Below are 17,748 nucleotides of genomic sequence, written 5' to 3'. Positions count from 1 at the left end.
AAAAGAAAGAAAAAACCTCATTGGATGGCAGATTAAACTAATCAAACAGTGACAGGTAAGAAGCAAAAGTAGTAGGTTGGTATCCTTATGTAACTGTTCAACAACTAGGACATATGAACACATAGAACACATACAGTCAATGCAATAGATGATGACAGAAAAGCCAGAAAGAAAAGACCTCTTCCACAAACTCCAATAAATTAAAGGAAAATTCAAATTAAGAATGGGGATGCTATACAATCAACAGGGGAATACACTAATATACAGATTCCATTCTGTTCATGAATTCAACCCACAGGTACAGAAGAAAAAAAAAAGGAAGTTGCTCTCAACCACATTGGAGAAATAATTATCCAGGAACAGATGGCATACCAATGGAGCTGCTTAAAGCTACAGAGACAGAATCCATTTCAACATCTAATAAAAATCTGCCAAGAAGTATACAAAACTAAACAAGGCTACAGATTAGAAACACTCAATATAAATTCTACTCTCAAAGAATGGGATTTCAGTACAATCAGACCATTGCGCTCAGCTCCCATGTAAGTAAAGTGATGCTCACAATTTTACAACACAATTTTAGTATCTTCCATGCCACAGTATTTCTGATTTCTATGTATGGTTGCAAAAGCTGAACAGAACAGAAAGTTGACAGGAAGAGAGTCAATTCATTTTAAATACAGTGCTGGGCAAGAGTTTTAGAGATACCATGCACTGCCAAAATGACAACAAATCAAGTTTGTACTTGCACTACAAACCAAAGTGAGCAAACTGAGATTGTTGTACTTTGAATATATCATGAGAAGACATGTCTCACTAGAAAAGGCAATGATACTTGGCAAAGTGGCAAGTTGAAGGGAAAAAAGAAGACCACATTGCCAAAGACCTGAATTTGCAGGATCTAAGCATGGCTGTTCATGACAAGGTGCTCTGGGGGTCTCTCATTCATAGGGTTGCCATAAGTCAAAACTGAATTGATGGCAATTAACAACATCAAATTTAGAATTCTCAGCCAGAGAATACTAGTACGTCACCAAATTTAAAATACCAGCATTTCATTGGGTGATGACATGACATTTAAAGTGGAATATAACATATATAATTTGTAGTGGGAAAGGGACCCCGATTTCAGGCCTAATTTTCAGACTACTTAGGTTAAAATGGACAATTACTGTTTCCTGGGATCTCTCAAAGGGGACTGTATGATGGGTATTGGCTGTATTTATTTAGGAGCCTTTCTAGTTCTACGATAAATTAGGTATTACATACGCAAATCAATGGTGCAGTATCTGAAGTTATCAAACTGAATTGTGGCATTGTTCCTGGTGCTGTTATAGTGGCAAGGATTCCATTTCATAAACACAGTGCTATTTAGGAGTAATTAATCAACCAAATAAAATGTCACACTGAGGTCAAAGAAACCAGAAGACCAAAGGAGTGGAACATTGAAACTGAGCTGACATAGAAAATGACAACACAGTGCCAAGGGAAGTTTGGAGGAATTAGTATTAGTGAAACATTTAATCCAAACTTCATTTTTAACGTTTCAATTCAGAAATAATCACATTCCCTTGGTTCAAATTAAGGTCACTTTTGTAACTTTCAGATGGTATTTTCTCTATATAGCCTGCAGAAATTTTTCAAAAGGCAAGTGCATTTTACAGATGTTGTTCTGTTCACTCCTTCTGTCTAATTCCTGTTAAATGGATTCTTCACCCAGCTGATTTTGCTCCTAACTTATTCTCAAACTAGGAATTAATTGTGAAACAACTTGAAACAGCACATATTTTACAGAGATGCACATGATTCTACAGAGATACTTCAAGGAGGCTTTCCCCTTTCTCCTTCCTTTCATTTAATCTAGTTTCGCTAACGCCAGAGTACCACAGACATTCTGTGATATCCTGTTTACCCTCGGTCTTGTGGCGTAGTATTAAAGTGACCCATACTGTCTTTAAATACATTGTTTCTTTATTTGTTTTCTTTTTGAGATACCAATGATACACTCCTATCAAGTATACGGTTTAGTGAGATGGATCACAATTAGGTAACTGGCAGTTCAAGGAAGTCCTACCGTGGGTTGTTTACATGAACATGTTTTAGAACAGCTATTTAGCTTCCATTTGTTTCCACCCTGCTGCCCAGCCATAAGTGTGAAGGTCTGCATTGAGCACATAGGTCGATGATAAACTGAACCCCCATTTGGCAGGCAGGGAAGTTAGAATGATAAGACTGTTGATTTATGCTTTTATCTGTCACTACGTCTTCAGTAAAGTTGAGCTTTAACCGAGTGTGGTTTGTTATCTCTTCTTTCCTTTTGTCCTTTAAGTGATTCAGATTCCTTAGGTTTTCTCCTTAAGAACAGCAAAGATATAGATCAGATAAATAGCACATTCTCTTATTCTTGAATTATCCTATTCCTTGTCTTCAGGGAAACCTTCCTGGGACTGAAATTTGAAAGCTAATGTGGTTTTCACACATATAAGAGAAGGATTGTTTAATACTGAAACATTATTAGAATTTATGAACCACATTTGATAATTTATACATGAACTACAGTTAGTTCTGAAAGGTATTGTGGAATGTAACATGCTGTGTTATTTCATTTTGGTTCATTAGTTAACTAAATAAGCCTACAGCAGTTAGCAATCACAGCAGGGCACAAAATACAGTTTAAAATAGCAAGAACACCCAACACAATTTTTCAGCTTGATAACCAACCATCCTGAACCTCTCTTAAATGCATGCATTCCATGGGCCTGAACAGAGAGGCCCAAATAAAGCTGCTTTGGGTCACTTTGGAGGTATGCTGTTTAAATGACACACACATCTTAAGAGGCCAGAAGCTTTGGCGTGGCTTCCGGCCTCTTAGGACACATACATCTGCTTCGGGTCACTTTGGAGGTATGCTGTTTAAATGATGCATGTGTCCTAAGAGGCCGGAAGCCACGTCAAAGCCATGCTCCTGTCCTAAGGACTGGAGCGCAGCTTTGGCACAGCTTCTGGCCTCTTAAGATGTGTGTGTCATTTAAACAGTATACCTCCAAAGTTACCCAAAGCAGCTTTATTTTGGCTTGTCTGTATGGGCCAATAGATGCCAAATAATCCTACAGATACTGCCTAAAATTTTATACCTGTTCATATGAATCCTCTTAAACAAATTTCAATCAGTGATCAATCAATACACCTGGAACTACACATTGGCAATAGTTAAGTCTAATATTTTGTAACAAGAGAGCAACAAATACTGGGTGACCAGTATTACCCAATATTACTTATTATTATTGTGCAACCACAATGGCCACAACAGGTTTTCAGTAATTTAAAGCAAACCCTCTTCCCCTATTGATGCAAACAAATGGGAAGTGGAATATCAATTATCAGACTGGACTGGATATGATTTGGCTATCAAGATTTTTTTAAAAGCCCACATCAAAATCTAATCAGGAATGTTATGAAAGCATGGCGAAAATTTTACTGCAAGTACATCCCTTATTTCCTGGTTGTCAGTAACAGTGTTTCAAACAGGTTGAGAAGAAGCATTTGGCTTGGTGAAATGGCAATCTGACCATTCAGTCACGTTGCCAATAGCCAGACTGCATTTCACCAAGCCAAATGTTTCTTTTCTTTTTAAGCTGTTTGAAACTCTGTGTCATTACTTAATTGTTCGTGGAGTAATTGTTCTATATCTCCAGCTGACCCAAAGAAAGGTAAATTTGAATTTCCTATTTTCCCAGGACTTTCTAGATCAGGAGTTACTATTCTGAATCTCAAACAGTACTTTGCTTTGTGTTTCAAGCAACACCGTAATCTGTTAAAAATATTGTCTTCTGTGCTTCTTCACCTTCATCATCTAGCCACTTTGTTCTAGACCTCGGTCATCATTCAGTTCCATCACCCACTTGTTTGCAAGTCTTTATTTTATTAGTAGATGAATCCATAACTGCTGTCATTCTGCTGAACAGCTGCTGCCTCTCCACTCCTGTGGGTTCCCTTTGCCCTATGGTAAGCTATAAAACTGTTTATAGCCATTGCAGAAGTATTTTCTCTATGTGTGCTTAGGGACTATAAACCTCAAATATTTCTTCACCACTAATGGGCACAAAAAGAAAATGTTTCTAATCCTTTGTTTACTGGCAGTACAGACAGTGCCTAGTGTTTTACACTAGTGTGTGTGCATGAATTAAATTCTTGCCAACAGTCTGCTTAAAGCCACAGAACTAAAGAACTTAGATTTTTAAAAATAAAAAGGAAAAAAACTGGCCTACCTTTGCCAATTTAGCCTTGGTTCTTAAAAACAGACTTCTCCTCTAGCTTAAAGGGGTTGAAGTTTTGTTATTGAATGAAAATTACAGCCAGCACTACCAGTGAGAACTAAAGATACTTATCTGATCTTATCACAGTCATCCAGGATGTCCTAGGTTCCCAAAAACTTTAAATAGTCATACTGAACTTAATTTCTGAGAAATGGCATGGCTCAGTTGTGTGTTTCTGGGCACAATTCAAACAGATTTTAAACATTGCAAATCCTTTTACTTCATCATAGCCTCTGACTCTCTATGTTGTTGGACAATAACAACCATGTCTCTACTAGCTATATTGACAGGGAGTTACAGGAATTGTAGTTGATCTGGTGGCCACACATTTCTCATCCAGGTTGTACAACATCAGTTTAGCTGATCAAGAGGATAGGACAGAGGCTTTTCCTGATATGCAACATTTTCCTTAAACAGATGCAATATTCTGTTTTCAGAATGCTGTCTGCAAGAAAAATCTCTTCATTTCAGGTGTGTTTGCCCAAGCTTCTCAGTACAGAAGGCTGAATTTTTATGTTCTTTCCACTCCTCCCATTTTTTGCTATTTATTTATCGTTTATATTTATGCTATTATTTTCTTGTACATTTTCTCATTCAGTTTAAAAATAATTTTAATAAACAAACTAATGAAAAAATGAAATGATATATTTGAGCCTGAAAAATTCAGGATATCCAGTGGACTCTTCTTCATGCCAGCCCCCGAGAAGTACTCTATGTCAAATCACAAAGTGCTTTTAAAATTAAAACAAACTGCATTTAAAAAGGACGTCTGCACTTTCAAGGATGGTTGACCAAGTCACATGAAAATGAATAATGGAAACCATATCCAGTGCTCATTTGGCTGCTGATTATTGGTTCCTGGTCAAAATATTTTCTTTTTGCAGTTGGAAGTTCTCATCTTCTTTATGAGAGTGAGCTCCCATTGGCCATTGCTATCTGCTGGGGTTTGGTTTCTGGACAGCAAAAAATCCATGGATGCTCAAGTCCCATTAAATGCAATGTCATAGTAAAAAGGTGTCCCTTATATAAAATGGGAAAATCAAGGTTTACTACTTGGAATTTATACTTTTTCAGAATATTGTTAAGCTGTGGATGCTTGAATCTGTGGATAAAGAATCATGGATACGGAGTACTGACTGTATAATAATTTGTCACCCAGATTCATTAATTCAGTTTCAGCTGCACACTATAAAACAAGAAGGGGGTGGTCGACCAGTTACACTTTTATATGGGTACATCCTGCACCAAATCCCTTATATCTAGTGCAGGCAGGTTGACCAAATGTCATAACTGCAAAGGAGGACAAGGAACTGCAAATGTAGAATATTCAAGAAAAAATGTAGGGCATTACAAAATGAAAGCTAAAAAACACTAATATAATTGTAAATTCATGTTTCTTAATCATGCTCAAAATAGAGGACATTTTGAAATTGCTCCTGGAAAGAAGGTTGAAATGTAGGATATGTCCTGGAAAAGGAGGATGTCTGGTCACTCTGAATGTAGGCAACTTGCAGCCATGAGCTCCCATGCAGCTCTTGGTCAATTGCTGGAAGGACTTGGTTCTTCAGAAATATGGGAGATAAAATCTGTTTCTGACTCAGCATCCAGCTGGAAGAAAATGAAGATAAAATTAAATAAAGGTCGGTCTCTCCTATTTTACTCCGATTGCTCCCCCCACAGTCCTGAACAGATTCAGGAAATGTGTTTCTTAATGGCAAAGAGGGGGGGGGGAATCCCATCTCAATCTGAATTTAGAAGACCAGACAGTGCCTAACAGGATTTTACTTGAAGATGTCATGATGTCCACCAGCAGAATGAGAATGGGCAAAGCACCACACACACAGAGTTCAGGATTTATAGCCTTACCTTTAATTTCCACAAAATTCTTTCTACATTAGTCTCCACTGTGTTCGCTGAACATAAGAAAGATGAATTTGAGAAATACATGGTATGATACTCAGCATCAACAGCATGGAAATTCTTTATCCAGGCTGTTTGCTCTTTAGATGCATGGCTAGTTTAATTAGGTCCCTCAGACAGTAGCCACAAAAATATTGTCTTTCGGGTACTCTGGAAGCTAAGAACATTTTTGTCTTAATACACCAGTCTTTGGAGATTAGCCAAATCTATGTAAATAACCATCCTTTATGTTCAGAGGAACCTCAGTTTGTACAGACCGTTTGGGAACATCTCAGAATATAAATCATGTAGAATAGTCTTTGTCTCATAAATAGCCCATCCATGGCTTCAAGGAGCAAATAAATAAATTTCATTTGAACACATGGCTTAAATTAGTTTCATTTTCATTTTGTGAGTTTTACAAGTATTTTAAAAAAATAATTTTCCTGTTTTCTGAGCAAATTACACAAGACATCTGTCCTATATTTAATCTATGAACCTCATAAAGGCAAGAGGCAGACATTTTATGAGTGATATTATAAAAATTAGATAATTATCTTGTTTATTTTAGCAGTTTCTATTTGGTGTTTTAACAGTAGTCTCTCATTAAAGGCGTATATGTTCAGTCTTGCCGTTGGCCAGTGAAATGCTCTGAATATTAATGTTAAAACTCTTACAGCCCAGCCCCAGAATTATGAACTACTGGGGTTGGGCAACCAGCTAAGGTTAAAGAGCATTAAAGATTGAACATGCTCAATCACATCTGATTGTAGAAGCTACGCAGAGACAGGCATGCTTAGTCCTTAGAGGGAGATCATCAGGAATCTCCAGGCAGGGAGATATAGACATACATAGATATAAACATAGATATAGACTTAGATATAGATATAACAGTGGTGTCCCTAGGAGGATGCAGGGTGTGTGCAATGCACCAGGTGACACCCTAAGGCGGGGGGGGGGGGGACACCACTGCTCTTCAAACATCTGTATTTTGGCAGAATCAGGCTGTGACATTCATCAGTTTTCCTTTAAAAGGCTTTAAGAGATGGTGGGAGTAGGGTGAGGCTTAGTGGGAGGAGAAAAGGACCTTGCTGAAGGTAAAGTATTTGATATGAGGGTAGTTTAAGGATATGATATGAAAGGCTGCAGGAAGCCAACTGAAATACCGCATCCAGTTCTGGGCACCACAATTTTAAAAGGCTGTTGACAAGCTGGAGTGTGTCCAGAGGATGGCGACCAAAATGGGGAAGGGTCTGGAAACCATGCCTTATGAGAAGAGACTTAGAGCCTGTGCAGACCACCCCTAAGGCCCTTATCACACAAAGGCTTACCATCAGCAAAATGTTCCTGAACCACTCCTGAAGCGCAAAGGTGCGATAGCTAGTCACACTTCTAAATTGTTCTAAATTGAGGCATCCCACTTCTCTTCCATTGTCAAAGTGTTTGCGGAGCAGCCATTTCTTGAATAACAGGAACTTCAGAGGCCTTTTAACTCAGTCCATGACCATCAAAGGTAGGGGGAAGGTGGGAAGTGAGAGGAGTAGAGAGAAAAATGAGACTTCTTAAAAACAAGTGAAAAAGTGAGATGACAGACAAATAACCAAGATTGTCCCTGCCAAACTGGGACAATTAGAGGATATGACTTAGATTGGATGCATTTTCCCTCTTATCTGAAACCAGGAGGCAGCAACATTAACAGTTCTGCCACTGGGACCCTCAGTGGTGCCAGACACACAAACTGTCCCAAATGCCAACAAGCTGGAGATGGGAACAATACCAAATTAAATAATCATTTAAATCCCTCAGCCAGCATGTGAAGTTGTAATTCAACAAACTAATTGTTGAATGGTCTGGCCCAAGGTGATTGTGATATAGAGATAGAGAAGACAGACAGAGATAGAGGTGAGATATAGACAAAAATATAAAAATAAAATCACTTTTGGTTAGCATATTCAATAATAATACAATTAATATAATATAATTAATATAATATCTTAGAGTAAACTGTAAGACAAATAATATACATAAATATCTTATTTGGGTTCCTTTGGCAATTCATGATTTAGAGCAGCTAATACTGTAGAGGGTTTTTAAGCAAGGTTCACCAACACATTGCTTAGATGAAATTGTCTTTCAGATTTCAGTGGGCTGGGCTCAAGTAGTTCACTGATAAGGCATGGAGTTTTCACTTACAGGACAAACAGTTCAAGCCTCCTCTAATTTCATAAGTTAATTTAGTTATGCCAGCTATGCCCCTTTACAATGATAATACAATAGACATACCACACATAGTTTATCCTTTTATGGCTACAGTGAACTATAACAATAACTATAATTGAAATGAATATCCCAGTTTGCTTCCAGATAAATATTTGGATAATTATTTGAGTTTCTTTCTACAATTCAGGCAAACTAACTGATAAAAATAAGTGACAACGAAACTGACAAATCTAATGTCAAATTATTTATTGTTTTCAGTGAAACATTATGTCATTGCTCAACCCAGTTGTAGCAAAAATGCAGATTCCCATGAGTTCCTCATCTAGCCATGCCATTTTAAGTCCTTTGGATCAGGATAATATGCACAAAAAGACACAGATAGGGTGTGTGTGTGTGCGTGTGTGTGTGTGTGTGTGTGAGAGAGAGAGAGAGAGAGAGAAATAAAATGTTATAAATTTGCAGAGATTGACAAGGAACTGCAAACAAGTATGGAGCTTTAAAACTATGGAATTCAAATACCTGATTTTGAAACTTCACATAGATTCAGGTTTGTGATCCATCATAACACCTGGGGGAGTACATGTAGCCTCAGAGCCACACTTTGTCCAATCTGACGTATAGAACTGCACTGCTATAGAAATGTCAGGTTGGTGATAGAACGATCAAGCATAATTAAAGTTGTAACCAGTTGTAACCAATTGTAAACCTATATACTTCTGGCTAAAAAGTGCAAGCTGAGAGAGGTGTCCTCTTTTGTGTCCCATCATTGGGAATAATATAGTATGAAAGGAGAGGCCCTTCTCAGCTGCAGCATAGCATTTGTGAAATGTTTCCACCTTGAGAATCCAATTGATAACAACAACCCTGGTTTCTTTACATGCCAATCCAAATCATGACTTTTATTAGAACCCTTGAGGTATAATTTATTTTTAAAGGAACATACACATGGTTTTAACTTGTAGTTTTTAAAGCTGCTTTTGCTTGCTGACTTATTTAATATTTTTTAAAATATTCTTTCAACTATTTTATCATTTTAATCTCGAGTGGTTCTAAATTATTTATATAGATATAACAAGTGTATATTTTATTATTCGTACATCACCCTGAGATCTCATGATAAATGGTGAGATGGAAATATCTTCATTAATTAATAAATAAAATAACCATTTCCAATGGCTTTGTCTTGTAGCTTTGTCCAATAAAGATAAGCAGCCCTGGTAATACATCAGTACAGTTATAATGACTACCTCAATGTGATTAAGAAATACTGCTTCAAAGAAGATCCTATTATAAACAAAATCACTGATATCCTAAGTAATGCTTCCTGGGCCATAGCAGAGCCTTGCTCACTGATGTGTCATCCTCCTTCCACCCCAACTGGCAGCCGAATATATACAGTACCTTGATGTGGTTGCTGGTTGTTAAGGTGGGCTTGAGAAGGCATTTACCATTGTGACAATGAATCTGTAACTACAATACAGAATGCCAGCCAATAATAACAACATATTTTAGACCCATAGAAGTTAGTTTGTTGCTTGGTTTACATGAAACCTTTCATTGACAGGATTCAATGAAGTCTCATGAGAAATTTTGTAGAACCTAAAAGCAAACATACAGATTTACAAAACATATTCCACTTGAAGGTATTTCTTTATTTTATACAATTGAGGATCATTGCTTACTCCAGGCACTTTTGATCTGTTGGTTCTATAAAGTAAAGGGCTCAACAGACTGCCCCAAAAGGGTGGGTTGGAGCCACCCATTTTTGTTCCTGAAAGAGCCCACAGCAACCAAACTGTGTGGCTCCCTCCACTCCAAGCAGGTTCTTCTTGGTGCATGCGGCTGCCACCATGAATGCGCCATTGACACACTGTCATGTGGCAATGATGCAAGTGTGGTGCCATGATGTGCGGACACTGCACCATGCTTGCACCATTATGGCAGCCCCCATGTGGATGGGGCCACACCATGATGGTGTTGCCGCCGCACGCTAGGGCTCAGGAGCGTGCGGATACTCTACACTCCCAAGCCCTAATTTTGGCCCCAGGGCACCACAAAGCGCCCGTTTGTACTGGGTCTAAGAAAACTTCCTATTTTATGTGCAAGCATTTAAAATGAACATGCTTGATAAATATTCCAAAAAAAACTAATATGCTGCCTGCCAAAAATAAATCCAGAATCCCCAATACTAAAAATCAGCATTGATGGGATAGGCAATCAGATATTGTATTTTCTGAATGTTCTTATTTTCTCTGAAGATGCCAGCCACAGTTGCAGGCAAAACATCAGGAATAAACTCTTCTAGAACATGTCCACATAGCCCAAAAGACCCACAAAAAACTATTGTATTTTCTTGTTCTATAGGTTTCTATCACTAAAAGTGTGTGGAAGTTTTATGGTGAACAGATAAATGGGATGTCACAGATGCCTCTGTTACTTTTGTGTTGTCTTCTTCACTTTAATAAGTGTCTGGGGTAAAAGTTTGATGACAGGATCTATGTAATATAAATGGGTGATCTGATACCATTATATGATGTATTTATTGTTATTAATTGTATCAATATTGTGGGGAGTTCTTAAAAATGATCATTTTTAAAAGGATAGATTTTAAAAAATACCCATTGCTCTTAGAAAATAAATAATATGTCAGATGGCCTTCTTATGCAATCTAGGTTTATATTTTGCTGCATGATTCATATTTCTATGTAATAAGCCTTCTTGATATGCATTACTTTCTGTGATGATCAAATTTCTCAGGAATGAAGTACCATGACACTTAAGAACTTATTATGTTTTCACATTTGTCTTGGAGCAGATAATCTGGGGCTAAGCCAAGTGTTCAATTTCCATGGAAGCACACTAAGAGGAATCTAAATCCTTAGTTGAAATGCACTTTATATGAACTGTTTTGTATGCATTCAGGAATATATTTTGTTTTTTATTATTATGATCCTGTTCTTGATCTTTCTCCTTCTCCTCATCATCCATAGCTTACCAAGATGAATATAACTTCTTTGTACAACAACCCAAAATACCTAAGAAATCATGCTTTTCCCCATGACCTGCTGTGGTGAAGCTCTGTTTAGGCTTGCTGTCTAGGTAACAAGCAGCCATCACACACATAAGGCATAAATTAGGCATGTTGTTGAGTGTAGCTGTAGCAATCTATATCTGCTTTGAAAAAAAATGTTCAGGCTCAAAGGCTAAACATTTCACAGGATGGCCAAAAGAAATATCACAATTAATAAATTCCACCAGGTTCATCTGCAGCCACCTCCAGAGTGAGTGGTATATCCAAGATGTGATCTATCTAGCACATTCAACATTGCTTTCCCTCCTTGTGTATGCATAACAGAATGCTATTATGATGACTGGTAAACACACAGGTGTTGCCCTAAACCAAAAGAACAGACTAGCAAAAGAGAAAAAAGTTTAGGGAAAAATATCTGTAGAAAAATGCATTGAAAATTTCATTATCCAAAGTGTGGAAAAGGTATAATATATTAACTATGATTCTCTGTCAATCAGGCAGTCCTTATGTGTTCAAAGGCCTGAAGATGAAAACTACAAATAGTGCACAATGTAATATACTTGTTTCGACTAACTATATAACACTATAACCCATTGGAGCATCCAGGATCCAGATTTGATTGCTCAATTTACTTCCTACTTACACTGGATGACTCCAGGCTATTAACAAAGTATTGTGCTGTTATAACAGCCTTTTTTTCCCCATTGAGGAAGACATGAGTCGAAACACGTATGGTTTTATTTGGTTTTATTGGTTGTGTTCTTTTATCTCCATTATATGTGAAAAATGCATACACTCATGCCATTACAGTATATGCACTTTGATTGCTGTACTTTTCTCACTTGTATGTCGTTTGGGATTCATAGTTTCCAGACTTTTATGTTTAATGATACAACTTGTACTCCATATTTTTTTATGCATTCTAACATTGTGTACTATTTGTAGTTTTTATCTTCAGGCCTTTGAACACATAAGGATTGCCTGACTGACAGAGAATCATAGCTAATATATTATACCTTTTCAACACTTTGGATAAGAAAACTTTTTAATGTATTTTTCTACAGATATTTTTCCCTAAACTTTTTTCTGTTTTGCTATTATGATGACGACAAAAAGGAAGTAAAGATATTCAAGAGCTACTCACTCCCCATTGTACTACCACAATTATTTTTGCCATTTTATATAAAGGACGCCATTTTACTATGCTATTGTACTTAATGGGAACTGAGCATCCACAGATTTTGGTATCCACATGGGGTCCTAGAACCAAACTACAGCAAATACCAAGGGCCCAGTGTATTGCTTACAGCTCAGTACAGCAAGGATTTCTCCTGTCTTATTTCCATTTGTTTAGTAGTCACTTTAGAACTATTGAGATACCATATCACAAATAGTGATATGATTCCTGTACAAAACATTTGCATCATTAAAATCAAAGGAGAATAGATAAATAGATAAAATGAGTCCCTAACCTAGTTATCTGTTTAATGTATATGAGTTCACTCAAGTGTTGGGTTAGTGAAAATAATTTTTAATGGGTTGGATGCAAAGTAAGTCCTAGGCTTATCATAAATCTGTTAAAATCACTACAGCCTAGCTTATGACTAACATCTGGACTGGATTCAAACCACTCTCAAATCCCAAGCTCAGTCAGGCCCCTTTGGACTAGTTTTAGTGCTACACAAGCTAAAGAAGGCTCTTAGACTACCAGAATGGAAGCTGGATCCCAGATGAAGCTTTGTGGAGGATTTTTCCATGTGTTTTTCTACAAACACATGAAAAGCAGGGAGATAGGGGAGTGAGTGAGAAGGAGTGGCACATCCGCCTTCTATTCGTGGTGCATGTTTTACCTAATATTTTTGAATCACTGTACTTTAGAGGTCAGAGTTTGAGTTTATGTAACTATTTCCTTCATTCCTTCTATTGCTAAATTCTTCAGTCACAAGGAAAAAAAATTCAGACATTTAATAACAGATTGTGAAGTGGAGTGGGTGTTGCCATCAAGTTCTGTATGTATTTCACCTTTGTGGATCCATAACTGTAAACCCATACTTTCAGTCATTTCTGTTTTTTTCAACCTATATTGAAAATACTTCTATTATTCATCACCAAGGTGTTATTTTTGCTTTGTTTTGTTGTGACATATGTGTTGTGTGTAGAACTTTGGCAGCAAGTGTACCTTCCCTTCCCTTCCCTTCATTAGGAAAAAAGGAATTGTTTATTTGTTTATTTTCCTTGTTCAGTCTTGCAAAAAGGACTCTGTGCTTATTGAAATTTTGGAAAACTTGATTCCTGCAGAAAAGCCAATTAAGCTTTTCTTTCACAAAATAACAAAGAACTATTGGTAGTTCCCTTAAAAATAAATAAATAAATACAGCATTGCATACATGTAACACAAGAAGTACTGTATATGTTATGCCTGCAAATTTCGTCCAATTAAAACAATGGGGTGGGGGCTTTGCTTTTTCTAATCTCTGCTTGGGGCAAAAGTCAAAGGAGAATGTGTCCAAATCAGTTCAAGATTAAAATGGATTTGTTTTCCAAAGTGCTAAACTGGGTTGCAAACTGAATATAGTAGTTGGTGCAAATCTCTAGTAATTGATCAAATCTGGAAGCAACTGAGTGAAAAGAAAATTCTTCATAATGCTTCCTGTATCTTTCGTAAAGACTATGCATATAATCAAGAACATATAACAGTTTGCTGCTTTTCAAGCATATTTTGTGTGTGTGTGTTATACCACAGGACATTTTTATTCAAAATGCAAATACCTGGCAGGACTAAAAAGGCTGTTGGTATTTTTAACAAAGTTTATTTGAACAGATTTTTAATGTGTTCTGAAAATGCCAAGAGACTGTCATAAGAGGAAGACTTGAATCATCTTGGTCTAAACACCAGCATATCAAACACATTTTATCACTGTTTGACAAAGACTAACCTCCACGTCTGGTAAAAAAGAAGATGAAACTCATCTGTCTCCTCTTCTCAGTCCAAGACTTGCTTTTATTCATCCTTATTAAATTTTCAGCTTACTTTGTCTTCTTGAAGACATTTGGCTCCCTTCCTCAATCTGACATTGTTTTGCAGTGTTGCATTTCTTCTGGAAATTCATAGTAGTAACACATAATGCTGAGGATTCTAATAACTCCTCTACCCAGAGCTATTAATCATGTTTAATTGCCAGTCAGGTTGACTAAATTTGCTTTCTGAGCCTGAGTTTCAGTGAACTTCCTTTTAAAAATAATCTCTAGCTTTATTACCACACAGACACATGATTAGAAATGTAAGTGTGATGCCCTTATTATGAGAGAACTTTTAAAGCAGCTGATTCTTGCTTCAGGCAGCTCCTCACGCACATGCATGCAATGTGTACCAAGCCATCTTTACTTGAGTTGTAGCAACAATACATAATTATCATTTGCCACAAACAGAGGTTGCCTATCCACAGGCTGCAGATGTGCACCCAATATGGCCTGGATATTTCTGTGGAGAACATCACATTCAGCCCAACTAGCAGATCTTTCTCATCATATCATCTGGGGGAGGGAATTCTTGGTCCTCCAGATCTTTTTGGACTGTAACTTCTATGTTGGGCTGTAGCCAACATAGTCAATGATAACCAATGCTGAGAGTTGTGATTCTTTTTTTTTTTAAGTTTTATTTCAGTTTTAAAATGAGAGTTGTAATTCGACAGCATCTGAAGGTCCACACAATTCCTACCCCTGCTATGCTATATTGAAGCATTTGTTTAAAACATTTATATGCACACACAAAAGAAAATTAGCAATGGTAGAACAGATATTCTAGAGCCTGGAAGAAAAAGGTTGCATGTCCTGATGGTTCTGTGTCCAGATGGTTGTGTGCAGCCCATGGTGGGTCCAGTGTCATCCTTGAGCATGTAACCCCCTAAAAATTTTTTAAAAATAAAAATAAATAGCCAACCCTCCCCCCTGAAGACATTTTAAAACCCTCCAAAACACTTTTAAAAACAAGAGAGCACTAGCCCTGAAAGCAAATAGAAGTGATGCAACATAACTACTGTTTGCCCAGAGTGGCAACTGATGATATTAGGAATGCTATTAGACATGATAACTGAGGCTTTGAACCCCAAATCAGAGAGCAGAAAGGACTCTGAATCAGGTCTGAGGTCTATATTAGCATTAGGAAGCAGAATTTTGTGATCCTGGGACTAATGCAAAACCATCACAGTGGCTGTTACCTGAACCAGCCTGGAAAACTGAATTGTTGGGCCTGTTCATTACATTATCTGGTGACAATGAGAACCATTGTAATACCAGTCCTTCCTGCACCATCAGGTCACATGGAAATTCCCAGGTCACATGAAAGGAACTTGCACCGTGGGTCTTCCATACATCACTGCCATCTGTCTAGATCAGATCTGACATGGAGAAATGCTGTTGGGTGGGTGTCTCCTTCCCCAAGGCCTGAGATGCTAGGACCACTGGAAGGAGCAGTGTGGCAACCATTCCTACACCAGCAGGACAACATATATCCTGCCCCCTCCCCCACAAAGCTTTAGTTTCTGTATCTGTGGAAAATTTACCTCCCTAGGCTTTAAAAAAACAATAAAAAACCATGTTGAAGTTCTCAGGAGATCTTCCATCTGCAGTGTTCATATATTTTCTCATTGTTTCTTCTATCCAGAGCAAATCACAGTAGGGTGTATTAATTTGACAGAAATATCTATAAAAGTGAGTATGAGGCTCTATGAGTGTTCACTGTTAAGATTTGGAAATAAGTTTTCACAACAGGGATTCTCAGAACTAGAAACTGACAAGATCACTGGAGGGACATATATTAAGAATTATGCATGATACACAAATGATTGCAAGATATTTTACAACTGTTGCAGGCAGGCAAGTATAAATTATTTTTAGTCACATTTGAATCAAAAAATCAAGATGATGTTATCAGATCTTAATTTATTTTCTTCTGCAAAATATAACTACGTTTACAGGAGATGGTGGCTCCTCTGTGAGTAATGAGACAACTATAGAACATACTACTGTAAATCATCTTCTATTGCACTATTGCATTAAACCTGATAAGACAGGAGTTATTACTTCCTGACTTCCACCCCCATCCTAACAGACTGGTAATTATCTATACAATTGTAATGAAACAGTAGGGATAAATCTTTAAAGATGACTTAAACCTTTCCTTTAATTTACAAGATTCTGAAGAATGTTCAGTGGGACAAAGTGGACCAAATGAACTTCAATTTACCATTGAGTCAAATCTGCTAAGCAGAAGAAGGTGATAGCACAACAACCCAGTACTACTTAAAGGCCTTTCCAGGGCTCACATCTGCAACAGGCTGATGTGAGCTAGTGAAAGTCATGGAGATCATGCTCACCAATCTATTGATTAGTCTCCATTAGAGTAGACCCACAGAGTCTGCATGAGCACCACAGAAATGATCCATTTTAACTCTACTGTAATTGCCATGGCTCGGTGCTATGGAATTCTGTGAACTGAGTTTTGTGAGACATTTAGCCTTCTCTGTCAGAGAACTCTGGCGCCACAACAAAGTACAATTCCCAGAAATCTACAGCATACAGCCAGCAATTAAAGTGGTGTCAAACTGGATTATTTCTGCAGTGCACATGGAGCTTCAATCAATTGTTGTATGGTGAATTAATAAATAGGTAAATCCTATTCTGTGGATCTGTTTTGGCTGAGACTAATCATCAGGTCAATGTTTGAGTTTAGACATAACTTTACATTCTATCAATGAACCTTATTCCGTGGCCTTGGGAAACCCAATGGGTTAAATCCAAATTTAATTGCATGTAGGATAAATCCAGTGAAATGACTTAAATCAGTCATGATTTCAGTGGGGCCTACTTTCAGCACAGTTAAGTCTGAGTGCAACCCATTGTCTCTCAGGCTAGCACATGATAAATAATTCAATGCATGGGAAGATGACATGGGGTTGAATATGTACTTTGATCACTCTCTTTTAGAAAACCATAAATACATTTCAGTTATATTTCTCATCTACAGCTGTCAGAATGCTTACCCTCTCCCCAGATAATTAGAAGTAGCCACCCTTTAGGGCAAGATTAACAGCTAATTAAAATGTTTATTACCATTGAGAAAGCAATTTCAGATGTCCCTGTGTCTGAGGAAAATGAAGTAGAATGGAAACTCAGATCTGCGTATGTTCAACATCAGCCACATTCCTTCAAAGCCTTGCCTCTCCTCTTTGCCTTATTTTGCTCAGGAAATTCATCATGATTGTATAAACCTATGTGTTTTAC

The sequence above is a fragment of the Sceloporus undulatus genome, chromosome 5, assembly GCF_019175285.1.
Source record: "Sceloporus undulatus isolate JIND9_A2432 ecotype Alabama chromosome 5, SceUnd_v1.1, whole genome shotgun sequence".
Taxonomy (NCBI): domain Eukaryota; kingdom Metazoa; phylum Chordata; class Lepidosauria; order Squamata; family Phrynosomatidae; genus Sceloporus; species Sceloporus undulatus.
Note: the sequence above shows the minus strand (reverse complement) of the source record.